An 11305-nucleotide genomic window follows, 5' to 3' on the forward strand; every position below is an offset into this window, starting at 1 on the left:
GGGGCTGAACCGCAACAGTCCTTTTGGTGCCCAGTGTGGGGCTCAGACCCACAGCCCCGAGGTTAACACGCACCACAGGGACTTTATCCCCTTCTGCAGTGCTCTGGGAGAGCAGAGCCAGCGCGCTGCCCGACGCGGGGACGACGCGATGCGACCCCAGCGCCCGGCGGAGGCTTGGTGGGAGGGAGTGCTTGGTCTCCATGCTGCAAACATCTCCTGGAAGGTCCTGGGGGGTCCTGGGCAGCCCCTGGCCCCACGAGGAAAACCCAGGAGCGACATCAAACCTGCTGGTCCTGTCCTCTGGTTACAGCACCTTGCTGCGGGGTTGCGAGTGCCGGGCAGGGTGGTCTCCCACCGGGACGGGGTCTGCGGGTGCTCCCGGTCGCTGGCCTGCGAGGTGCCTGCTCCTGTCTGGCAGTGCGATGAACACGTCGGTGATTTCTTTCTACTTACCTGTGATGATCCCTGTCCTTTCCGTCTCCCTTACGGTATTTTTCTTGTTGTTATTGCTATTATTGTCATTATTATATGAAAACTGATCAAATGCAGAGCTGCTGGGCCAGGGCTGGGGTCCCAGCTGTGCTCTGAAGCTGTTGAGACCCCTCCCCACCCCAGCTCACCGCCTCCCTGGTGCGGAGCGGTTGCCGTGACAGTCGCTGTGGCCCGTGCCGGGACGCGGGGAAACGCTGAGGCTCTGCCGCCGCCGTTTGAATTTGGCACATCTATGCTAAACCGGCGGCATCAGCCCTCGCCGGGGCTGATCAATATTTAATGTGGAATTTACAAAGATTGACTTCAGGATGCGTTTAAAACGGGAGCATTAGCCGTAGGTGGCAATTTCCGAGTCGCAGCAGCAGAGTTTGGTTATTTAGAGAGACGGCATTTCGTACGTTTAAAATAATCCTTAAGGCTGCTGGGCCTGCCGCAGCCCTCTCTTCCCTGAACTCTTGACTTTTCAACTGTTTTGTTTGTTTGTGTTCAATATTAATCGCTCGGCGCTGGGCTAGGCTGACGGGGCTCGGGGTTTGCCGTTTCACCGTGGTCCGAGAGCTGAAGCCGTTTTGGGAAGCGGAGCCTGGCGGCGTGCCCGGGGGGTGCCGGCCGCACCGGGGGGCTCCAGGCTGGTGGGATGCTGGGGCCGGCTGCTGTCCCAGCCCTGGGGAACCTGGCGGGGTTCTCTCCCCCAGCCCCAAATTCTCGCTGTCATCTGTGAGGCCGCGGTGGACATCGTGCATGCGCGCAACGCACACGGAGACAAATGAAATTGCTGGTTTATCTCGGTGTGTTCGTGCTTTGGGCTGCGTTAATGAGAGCTGACAGGTCTGAAATAGCTGATCTGTGTTGGTTCAGGCTGCGAATGCAGCGATTGCGAGAGCAACCGAGCCGTGGGACGGAGCACGGGGACTTTCCGGCGCTGGAAAGGATGGCTCCACCGAAACGGAGGTGTCCAGGGGCGCGTACGCAGCCAGGGCTCCCCGTGCACTTCTCTATGTGAAACCAATTCCAGCTTCAGCCAGAAAAAGGAGCCGCGCAGCCTGGATCGTTGCGGGACGAGGCGGTGGCCCCCTGCCTTGCTGATGTCCCCGTGCCGCGCCCGCTGCCGCAGATCTATTCCCTTCCTTTGAGGAGACCGCAGGCCTGGCCCCAAACGTAACCCACCTCTGCAGTCCTGGCGAGGAGAAGGAAACTCTCGCAGTTGCTTCTGTGATGGGAAGGATTTATTTCCCTGCCTGCCCTTTATCCAGTTGTTCTGCTAGGGCTTTGCTCAGTTTTGTGTAATTAAAAAGCTGAAAACAGCTTGTTTCATGTATGGAAAAGGAGCACAACATATGGTGGTGACAGAGCCTGTTCATAAATATGGATGTTCTTATATTTAAAAAAAAAAATGCATTGCTAAAACCATCAGTGAGGTGTCGGTGAGGGGACCAGGGGCACCCGTAGGTGCGACTGCACCCGCCGGGCGCCGTGACCCTGCAACGACACCGGCAGTTTTATTGAAAACCTCAATACTGGCGATTTTCTGCTCTACCCCGCTGCCCCCCTCGCTGCTCGCATTCCCCGGGTTGGGCCACACCCCCTGCTCTGTGGGGCTGGGATGCTGGGAGGGGTGGCAGGATGCTGCCCCCACTGTGGAGGTGGGACCTCCCCACTGGGACCCCCGCGGGGTTGGCCCCAAACGCCTGGGGCGGCAGCGGTGCTGGGGGATGCTGTTGGGGGCTGTGCCAGAGGGATGCTGGCTCTGCTTTGCTGCGGCGGGTCCCTGCTTTCGTACAAAACAGCACGTGTGAAAAAACGAAGAGCTATTTCCCATTCTCCTCCCCTGCCAAAGCGAAGCCCAGATATGACAAGTGTTGTGATTAGGGCTGAGCCACGGCCCCCGCCGTCTGTCCCCTCGCAGATTACTGTGTAAATCAGCCGTTTCACACTGCTGCTTCCCTCCGCCGCGCGCCGCGTGCCAGGGTGGGGAGCACCGGGTGACGACCCCAGCCCACGGCGGGCCAAGGGGCACGTGTGCCGCGATGGAGCCCTTCCCATGGCGCGTGTAAGACCTGGCTAACGCAAGCCTGGCCACACGAGCCACGTCATCCCCAAGGTTTGGGATGCTCCTGGCAGCACATCCCTGCGGTCCCGTCAGAGCGATGGGTCTCCAGCGCCCCAGGTTGCTCGTGCTATTTAATGTCACACCTCTAATGACCACCACGCGCAAGGCCACCGGTGCCAGGAGGTGTTGGGGTGTCTGTGGGGCCGGCGGTGCCTCCGCTGCCTCCCCGCCGCTCACATCCCCTCCTCTGCCTGGGGTCTTAGTGTTTAACATGAGCTTTAATAACGCCCCCGCCCCTAATAAACTGAAGGCTGCTCTTTTCTGTCGGTTTTTAATCACACTTGTTTTGCTGCTTGCTCTGTAAGAGGATTGAAACGGCAGCGGGATGCACTGCGATGCGGTATGTGTCACAAAGCTGCGGTGATGGAAATGGTTTCGGAGCAAAGATGTTATTAATGACGGCTGTAACCGGGGAAGGCACGCCGAGCTGGCGTGCCTGATCTCGCCCGGGTTGTACCTGACCAGCACATCCATCTATCGGTTCTACTCATCCATTTTTTATGGCGCCTTCGCTGCTGATGTCGGCCTGCCTGGGAGTTTTGGGCCATTTAAAAGAACCAAACCGAATTAACTCCGAGAACTTTGCATCTGAAATGCTGCGAGCGAGGGGGGAGCCCCGAGGGATGGCACCCCCGGCCGGCCACAGCCCCTAGGAAAACTGGGATAGCGCTGTTCCTGATGGCTTAGCTGTGGAAGGACGGAGCCAAGCTTCCAGGGCGCGGATTGTGGGAGCAGGGCTCGGGTGGGCTGGGGAGCACGGCCCCGCGCCTGCCGTGGGGCGGGGATTGTGAGCTCGGCGGAGCTGCTTGGCCAGGAAAAATGCAAATACGGGACAATCAGCCTCCGCAGCGGCGAAGGAAGATGAGATGAAACCCAATCAGTTAATAACACTTCAAGGCAGTGGAAGAATTGCAGATGAACATGGTTTTAAATAACTTTTTTTTTTAAATCCTCACCAGAACTATTCCCTGGATTTTTACTGGAAAACCCTCATTCTGCTTTGTGTCTCACACAAAAGGCTGCAGGTTTCAAAGCCCAGAGCCGGGGAGCCTTGGCAGAGCCCTGCCATTGCACCCTCCTGCAGCATTTCGGCTCCTCGAAAGGCACCTCCATCCTTCGGGGCCCCCAGCTGCCAGAGGGGGGTCCCACAGGAGCATTGCTGGGACTCCCCTGCCCAGGAGCCCCCCGGGATGCTGCACCAAGCTCCAGCCGCCCGGCACGGGAATGAAAACCGCAGGAGAAAAATGGTTCCACAGAGCTGATGAGCACCAGAAAAATAAGGTTTTGAGACCCAGATGGTAATCAAGGCTAACTTGACGATTTCCCATCCAGAATAATTTCTTGCTTTTTTTCTTTTTAATTTTTTTTTTACCCCCCTACATGATTTGTTGCCTGCCTCTGCGGAGGGCGGGGGGAAGCGCGAGCCCTCCATCCTCTGCCGAGCCTCTGAGCAAGCTCTCTGCCCGATGACGGGCTGTCGGGCTGGTGGATGTGTTCCTGCGGGAGAAGGTGAGTCCCTTCGCTGTCACAGCCGCGTTTGACAGCCGGGCCCTCGCCCACACCCTCTTCCTCACACCCCTTTGTTTTCCCCACCCAGACAATGCCGGGCTGTGATTCCGGCGGCGAGGACTGTGCTCTCCGCTGCAGGACAGCACGTGTCCTGCGGAAGGTCAAAAGCCTCCCAAACCTGGGCACCCTCCCCAGTACAATCGCTTTGACCTCTGTTCCAGCTGCAATGAGATCAAATTCATTGGCTGTTGGCGGGCAGGGTGTGGGAAAATCTGTGCTCGGGCATCTTCTGCTTGGGTGAGCTCCTCACGCTGGCGTGGCTTGGATGCGACGAGACGCGCAGCCCCAAGTGCTGGATCCCCCGTTACCACGACACAAAATGTGGGGTGCTCAGAGATGTCTGTCTTGGCCCAGGGCTGGTGTGAGCGCAGGCACAGACCCCGAGGAGCCAGGCAGGACCCGGGGCGGGCGGTGGACGTGACCAACCCTTGGTGGAGACCCTTCGGGAAGGGGCTGCATCGCCTGAGCCCACTCTAACGGGGGTGCCTGGAGCATCCCCAGAGGGAGGAGGTGATGGAGCCAGACCGCAGTGAGCTGAGCGCTCTTTAATAGAGGGAGGACTTCAGATGCGAGAGCTGACGTGGAGACTATATAATTGCTCTTTGACAGGCAGCGAGTGAGTAATTTTTGTTCCTCAGCATCCCTCCCACCTTTGCAGCGATGTGCCTTTCGCCGCAGGGTTGGTTTGTGGTCCCCCTCTCTCTGAAGAACACAAACCTGTGCGAAGATGCTGACCCTTCCTGAGATGCACCGACACGCTTCCGTTTCGTCCCGTCGCTCCGCTGGGATGTGCTAACCCGGGGAGGGTAGCGGCCCCGCTGAAGGCTGTCGTGGGTTTTGCCAAGAGGAGCGAAAACCACATCCGACGTCGGTGGCGTGTGGTTGATGAAACCTCCTGAGGCGTGGGGGGCAGGAGGAGGTGTGCGTCCCTGCTGCCTCCCCGGCCTCTGCAGCTCTGCGGGAGCTCGCAAGGGTTATTTTTGGGTGGGCAGCACCCTGCTCCTGGAAGGGGTCGGTGCCAGCCCAGCCTGCTCTGCAGGGGAAGGACGCAGGGAGCGTCGAGCTGTGGAGGTGGGCAGAAGGCACAAAGCTCCTCAGGGTGATGCTGGAGACCTTTCCTTGGGTAGCTCCAGTACTTGGGAGGGAAAAGAGGAATTCAGTGCTTCCTGAAGCTCATATGGTGTTGGGAAGGGGCATGTGTCCTGGAGAATGTCGTGAACAGATGCTCCAGCGCTTATTATTTTAAAAGCTATGAATTTAAAATGTGTTAATTAGGAGGAGCGAGGAGAAACATCAGCAATTCTGACTGATCATCCACAGGAGCCTCGTACAGGAAAATAAATGATGGAGTGCAAAAACACAGCCGGAGATCTCTGGGTGGACGCTGGGCTTTGCTCCCTGTGGGACCAGCAGATCTGGAGGGGATCCGAAAAGCAGGGAAATCTGCTGGAATGGGTGTTTGTTTCTAGGAATGTGTGGGTGAGGCAGCCAGGGTTTGTCGAGGTGGACGTGGGAGTTTCAGTGCTGCTTTCAGACACCGTCAGACACCGCTTGTCTGGCTGGAGAGCCAGGACCAGCCCAGTTTGAGCAGCCTCTTCCAAAAAACCCAGTTCAGCTTACTGGGAAACAGCAGCCCGCCAGCATCCCCTCGGAGTGTGGTGACCGTGGGTTTGTGTAGAGGTGCCGGCTGCTGCGTGAGAGCCGTCGAGCCACAGCGCTGCTGGCAGAGAATTCCGCATACTGGGGAAAAAAATAAAAAAATCTTATTGAAGCCTTTGCAAAGCCATAGATAATGCACTGTGAAAGTGAACAACCAGGATGAAAAATAATTGCACTCCTATTTTTCTCCAGCTTTTCTTATCAATGACTTTATCATCTTTGGTTTTATTTTACACCTTATTTAGACTTTACAGTAATCCCAGCTATTTCACCACTGACACCTCCTTAATACCCTGTCTAACGCCTCTGACACCTCTGGCTAATGCCCGGGCCCTTCTCCCGCGCAGCGCAGCTCCTGCGAGAATGGAAAAGAGCTAAACCGGAGAGAGAAAAACCGTTATTTACTGCTGGGCTGTGTGAAGAATAACCTCTGAGGAGAAAGGGTGGGGGCCAGCCCTCCCCGGGCCGCTGAGCTTTCCTGTCTGCCCCCATCAGCCTACATCTGCCCGGTGCTTACTGAAATCTTTCCCGGCGAGTGTTACGTGGGAAGGAGCGGAGCAGGGATTTATTGTTTGAGGGAAACCGCAACCTATAAAGGCTCAACTTAGTGAACTTGGGCAAATGAACCCCTCTCACTTTGGCGCCCTGTGCCAAGCTCAGCCCGGTTCAGAGCGTTCCATCCCTGCGCATCTCGCTGGCGTCGGCAGGTCTGGTGCCAACCCATCGGAGCTTTGCAGGGGTCGCCCTGGCCGGGGCTTTGCCCCTCGCTACCCGCTCCGAAGGTGCTTTTTTGGGGTCAATTCTCCTTTTGCAGCTGGGGAAGGCATCTGCCTGCCTGCAGGGACCCCTCCTTTGCCCTCCTTTGGACACTGCGCCCAAACGCTCCTGGCTGGGAGGAGGCCAAGCAGGGGATGCTCCAGCGCCCGGCTGGGTTCCCAGTATCACCAGGCTCCGTTTCTCCGGGGGTTGCTGGTGGCTCCCGCAGCTTCTCCTGCTTCTCTGGTGACCCAGGCTGGAGCGACGCTGCCTCCGTGCCAAAGCCAGGGATTCCCGCTGGGAAAACTCTTCCCCATTCTCCATCCAGTGGTCTCCAGCAGGGCTGGAGTTCCTGGCAGCCTGACCTGGAAGTGGAAGAAATCACGTTGCAACTTCAGCACCGACGATAACACAGCAGCACATTACTACTTCATTTTTTAAATTTCTTTTCTTTCTTGCTCTGATCTCCGAGCCTAAGCGCCATTGCTACATCACCTAGGTTTAACCACCCGTTACACAAACCCTATCTCTAAAGAGAAGGATATGGCAGCTTTATTATAAGTTTATTACATGCTAATTCAAGCAAATAAATTTGCTCCAGCTGTGGAGCAAAGGAGATTAATAACCTCGGAGATCACTTCGCTGCTTTGATGAGTTTCTTGAACAGAGTGGAGTATATTTAGGAAGAGCAACTAGATTAGTCAAAAACCCCTTTAATTATTAGTGACACTGCAAACCGCTTCCTACGAGTGGAATACCAAGTACTGAACTCCCCGACCTCGTTATTCAAACAAACACTTCTCGTCACAGCACCACCACTTGCTCCTCAACGTGGCCCGTCGGCTGCCTGGGCGGTTGGGGTGTCCCCGCGCGTCGGCAGCCGGGCTGCCCTCGGGTGCGGGGGCTCCCGCGCAGAGAAAATAATGATCATGACGTGCTACGCGGCGAGCGGAGAAATTCACTTTGCTGGGGTGGTCTCCGTGCTAACCCCTTCCCCTGCCCGGGGTGTTTGATGCTGGTTTTTATTCTGCAGTTAATTTAGATTTTTTTTTTTTTTTTTCCTTTCTGAAAGTGCTTAGGGCTGGACATTAAAATGCTGCTGACGGTTTAATGCCTTTGCCAAGAAGCCTGCGTGTGTTTTGTACACGTGGGGGCTTGTTCTTGGCTCTGGCACTCTCCCAGTCCTGTATCCCCATCCCGATTGCTGGTTCATCTTCCCTGTAACCGGGATGCTGGAGCGGGATGTGGTTTTCTGCCACTTTTCATGGATAAAAAGCAGAGCAAGACAAGCTTAAAAAAATAATAATTTCAGATGTTGTGAAAAATATATGTGGATGTTTGCTGAGGAGTAGTGAAGAGAGGGGCTTTAGTGAAGCCCAGTGTAAGACCAGTCACTTTTTCATGCCGCTGGGTGACGGTTGGTGCCATTTGGGGAGGTGTCTGCTGGGAAGCAGAGCGGAAAATGGGAGCGGGGGAGCTCGTGCCCATGCTGAGGATAGCAGCGTCCCCACCCATTCAGGCAGGAATCGCGCCTTTTTGCCACCTGATTGCGGGAGGAAGGCGTTTGTGACCCAGAGCCCGGGTACGGGAAGGATCCAGAGGCGCCTTCCCCGTCCCCCTGTGCCCTCCAACCGCAGCGGCCGCCCTTGAGCCTGATGGATGAAGGCGGCAGCGGCTCCGGTGGAGCAGAGAGGACACAGAGCGCTGATCTGCATCACCAGTTGCTTCCCTTCATTTTCTCCAGTCCTGTTTTACCCACCGGCCTGGCCAGGCTCAACCGACGCCAGTGCCTGGGGGGGCTCGGAGCCCGCGGGCGTCCCTGCGTGGGGAGGGTCCCCAGGGCCCATCTGTGGGGTCGGCGTGGGTCCAGCCGCTCTTCGAAACGCAGCGAGTCGAGAATATTCTCCTGCCCCGCCGTGCTTTCTGTTATATGTAGAGCGAGCAAAAATGCTGTGTTAAACACAGCCCGGGCTGAAGCTCGGAATCAAATCAATTCTTTTCTGATTCCCTGAGCTTTTGAATTTTCAGCCCCGCCAAAGAATGGTTAGCACAAGAATAGGGCTGGAGGAGCAATCCCTTCGTATCGGTATTGACTCAATTATTTTGCCTCTTGATTTTCTATGGTGCGGGCGGCGACGCCGCGCCGATGCGCTGATTGCTGATGGCAGAGCATTGTTCAGCGCCAGCTCCGCGGGCTCGGGGCAGAATACCTTCATCTCCCGGCTCGCTACAGCTGCGTTGGAGACCTGGTTTTATTTTGATTGATGCGAGTGCAACGCACAGGGGATGCGCAGAGCTGGCCTTTCGCCGGGAGGGCCCTCGGTTGGGGTCCCGTGCAGCAAAGGGTTACAGTTCTCGCGGGGCTGGGCTGGGTGGGTGACCTTCCTCTCTCCAACCTACCAACGTCCCCGCTCCTGGGATGCCCCCGGCGTGTGTGGATCGACAGGGCCAGCGCGGCGTAAAGCGGGGAGGTTGCGTTTGCACAGTGTCACAGCTATCAATATTGACAGCTCGGGTGTGTGTCCTTCAGACCGCTGCGTGCTGCCAGCGCCGGGTCGTTACTGCCCTGCGGGGATGTCACCAGCGGCTCGAGCCCTGTGCCCAGGCAGGGATGCTGAGCCCGGCTCTGGGTGCTGCATCCTTCCGCGGTCCTCACCCCCCCCCGCTTCGGCATCTCCGCTCGGGCGTCCTTCACGCGGGTGCTGTGCTACGCAGCCGCTCTCGGCATGGAGCGGGATGAGGGCAGGGACGTGGCTTTGGCTCCACTACGGAGGGCTGGGAGCCCGCAGCTCCGCTCAGACTCGTTGCACTTTCAAGATAAAAAGAGAGGAATTGCCCACCCGTCAAAGGGTGGTGCAGTAACCGTAGGAAGCGCTTTGGACGAAGGGGACTCAGGAGCAAAACACTGCCTTGCTTTGAAGGCGCAAAGCCGTGTATAAACCTTAAGCAGTGTTATGAGTGGCTCAAACACACCACAAGCTTAAAAAAAAATGCAAAAAGCGTGCACTTGTGCTTACCGCCCTTGCTGATGTTGGCTTTGCATCAGGGCCCACAACGGCCAGGCGCCCTTCTGGCACTGGAGGTGATGGTGAAAGGGACTGCAGGGTCAGCGCGGGGCTGTAGGGCTGCGGAAGGGGCATTGGTGCCCCATCCGGGATGGGGATGGGTGCGGGGAGGTGCTGGGGCCAGCCGGGTGCCGGGGAGCCCTGCGAGAGGGGGCTGGGGGTGTCCCCGCCCCTGGGTCTGGAGGGCGGCGTTTCTGATTCCAACTTGCTTGCTCCAAGGCATGGCTGAACAGACGGCTGCCTAACCACGAACCAGCAGAAAATGCTGGCTTTCGTGACAAATGGGCTTGAAAATGTTGGGGTTGGGGGATCCCGGAGCGGAGCATCCCTGTGGAACAGGCTGTGTGGGCTGGGCTGCTGCGGGAGGAATCCCAGCTGGTGGACCCGGGAGTGGGATAAAGCCCCCGGTCCCACCGCACCCGGGAACATGGGGAGCAGGGTGGGATCCGGGGTGGCTTCGGAACGGGGAAGGGTTTGACTGAGTGGGTTAAAAGCAGACAGAGCTACTTGGGGAAAATTTCCCTGGGGAAATTCAAGCCGTCGTTAGCGTTTGGAGATGCTGCAAGTGATGATGTCATAATTGCGCCAATCTCCCTGCTGCTGGCTTGAAAACGGGGGTCACTGGTTAATGCACATTTCAGTCTTCATTGCCTTTTAAACGAGTTTTTAATCAGTAATTATGAGCGAGCAGGAGCGGTGCACAGGCGAGTGCCACTGGATATGTCACGGCCATTAGCACCCAGCGCCACGGCATGAGCCGGACACCACCACCGCCCAGTGCTGGGACCGCGGAGGGGAAACGCAGCCGTGGATGGGACCGCGCCTCCGCATGACCAGCCTGGCTGGTAATGCTGCCGAGCTCCAGCCAGGTGTGGAGTTTGGTGACCTGAGCTCTCTGATGTCCTGGGATAAAATGGCTTTGAGGACTGGGCTCTTCCACTCCTACCAAAAAAAAAAAACTTTAATTCTCTTTGTTCGCCCTTTAGTCAAGAAATTAAGGAGCAGCTGCCAGCCCGGCCCGTGGGAGCCTGCGCTGCTGCTAATTACAGCGGCTGCCACGGAGGTAAATAGCAGGGAAATCAGCCCGTGTCGGAGCCAGAAATGGAGTCAAGTAGCCGTGCCCTTTGCAAAGCGCTAACGAATTACATGTCTCTATGCACCGGGGCTGCCAACGCGACGCGACCCACCGCAGCCGGGCAGCTCGAAATGTGGAGCCTGCCATCATTGTTCAGGTCTTAGGGTGTTTAAAATTTGCTGCGGAAAGGTATAAAGGTGAGATATATATATATATATTTTTTTTTATAATTATTCTTGAGGGCTGGGATTGTGATTGTGATCAAGGTTTCAGTGCTCGGCGCTCTTGTGCCGCATGCCGGGTGGCATTGGGGCTCGCGCCTGCCCTGGGAATCAGCACCCTGCAGAACAAACGAGCTTTAAAACCCCTCTATTTTATTCTTTGTTAATAATGAGGAGGCCCTTGTAAATAACCATGAAAGGAAGTGCTTAAGCTCATAATTAATAAATGCTGGCTTGGTTTCTGCTGCCACCCGGCCGCCCCGAGGTGCCTGACGGGGGATGTACAGCTCCGCCGAACGAGCAGAAGGTGCGCACGTTACCCTTGCCGCAGGGTAACAAACCCGGGGAATATCCCCCT

Source organism: Chlamydotis macqueenii, chromosome 19, assembly GCF_036417535.1.
Source record: "Chlamydotis macqueenii isolate bChlMac1 chromosome 19, bChlMac1.mat, whole genome shotgun sequence".
NCBI lineage: Eukaryota > Metazoa > Chordata > Aves > Otidiformes > Otididae > Chlamydotis > Chlamydotis macqueenii.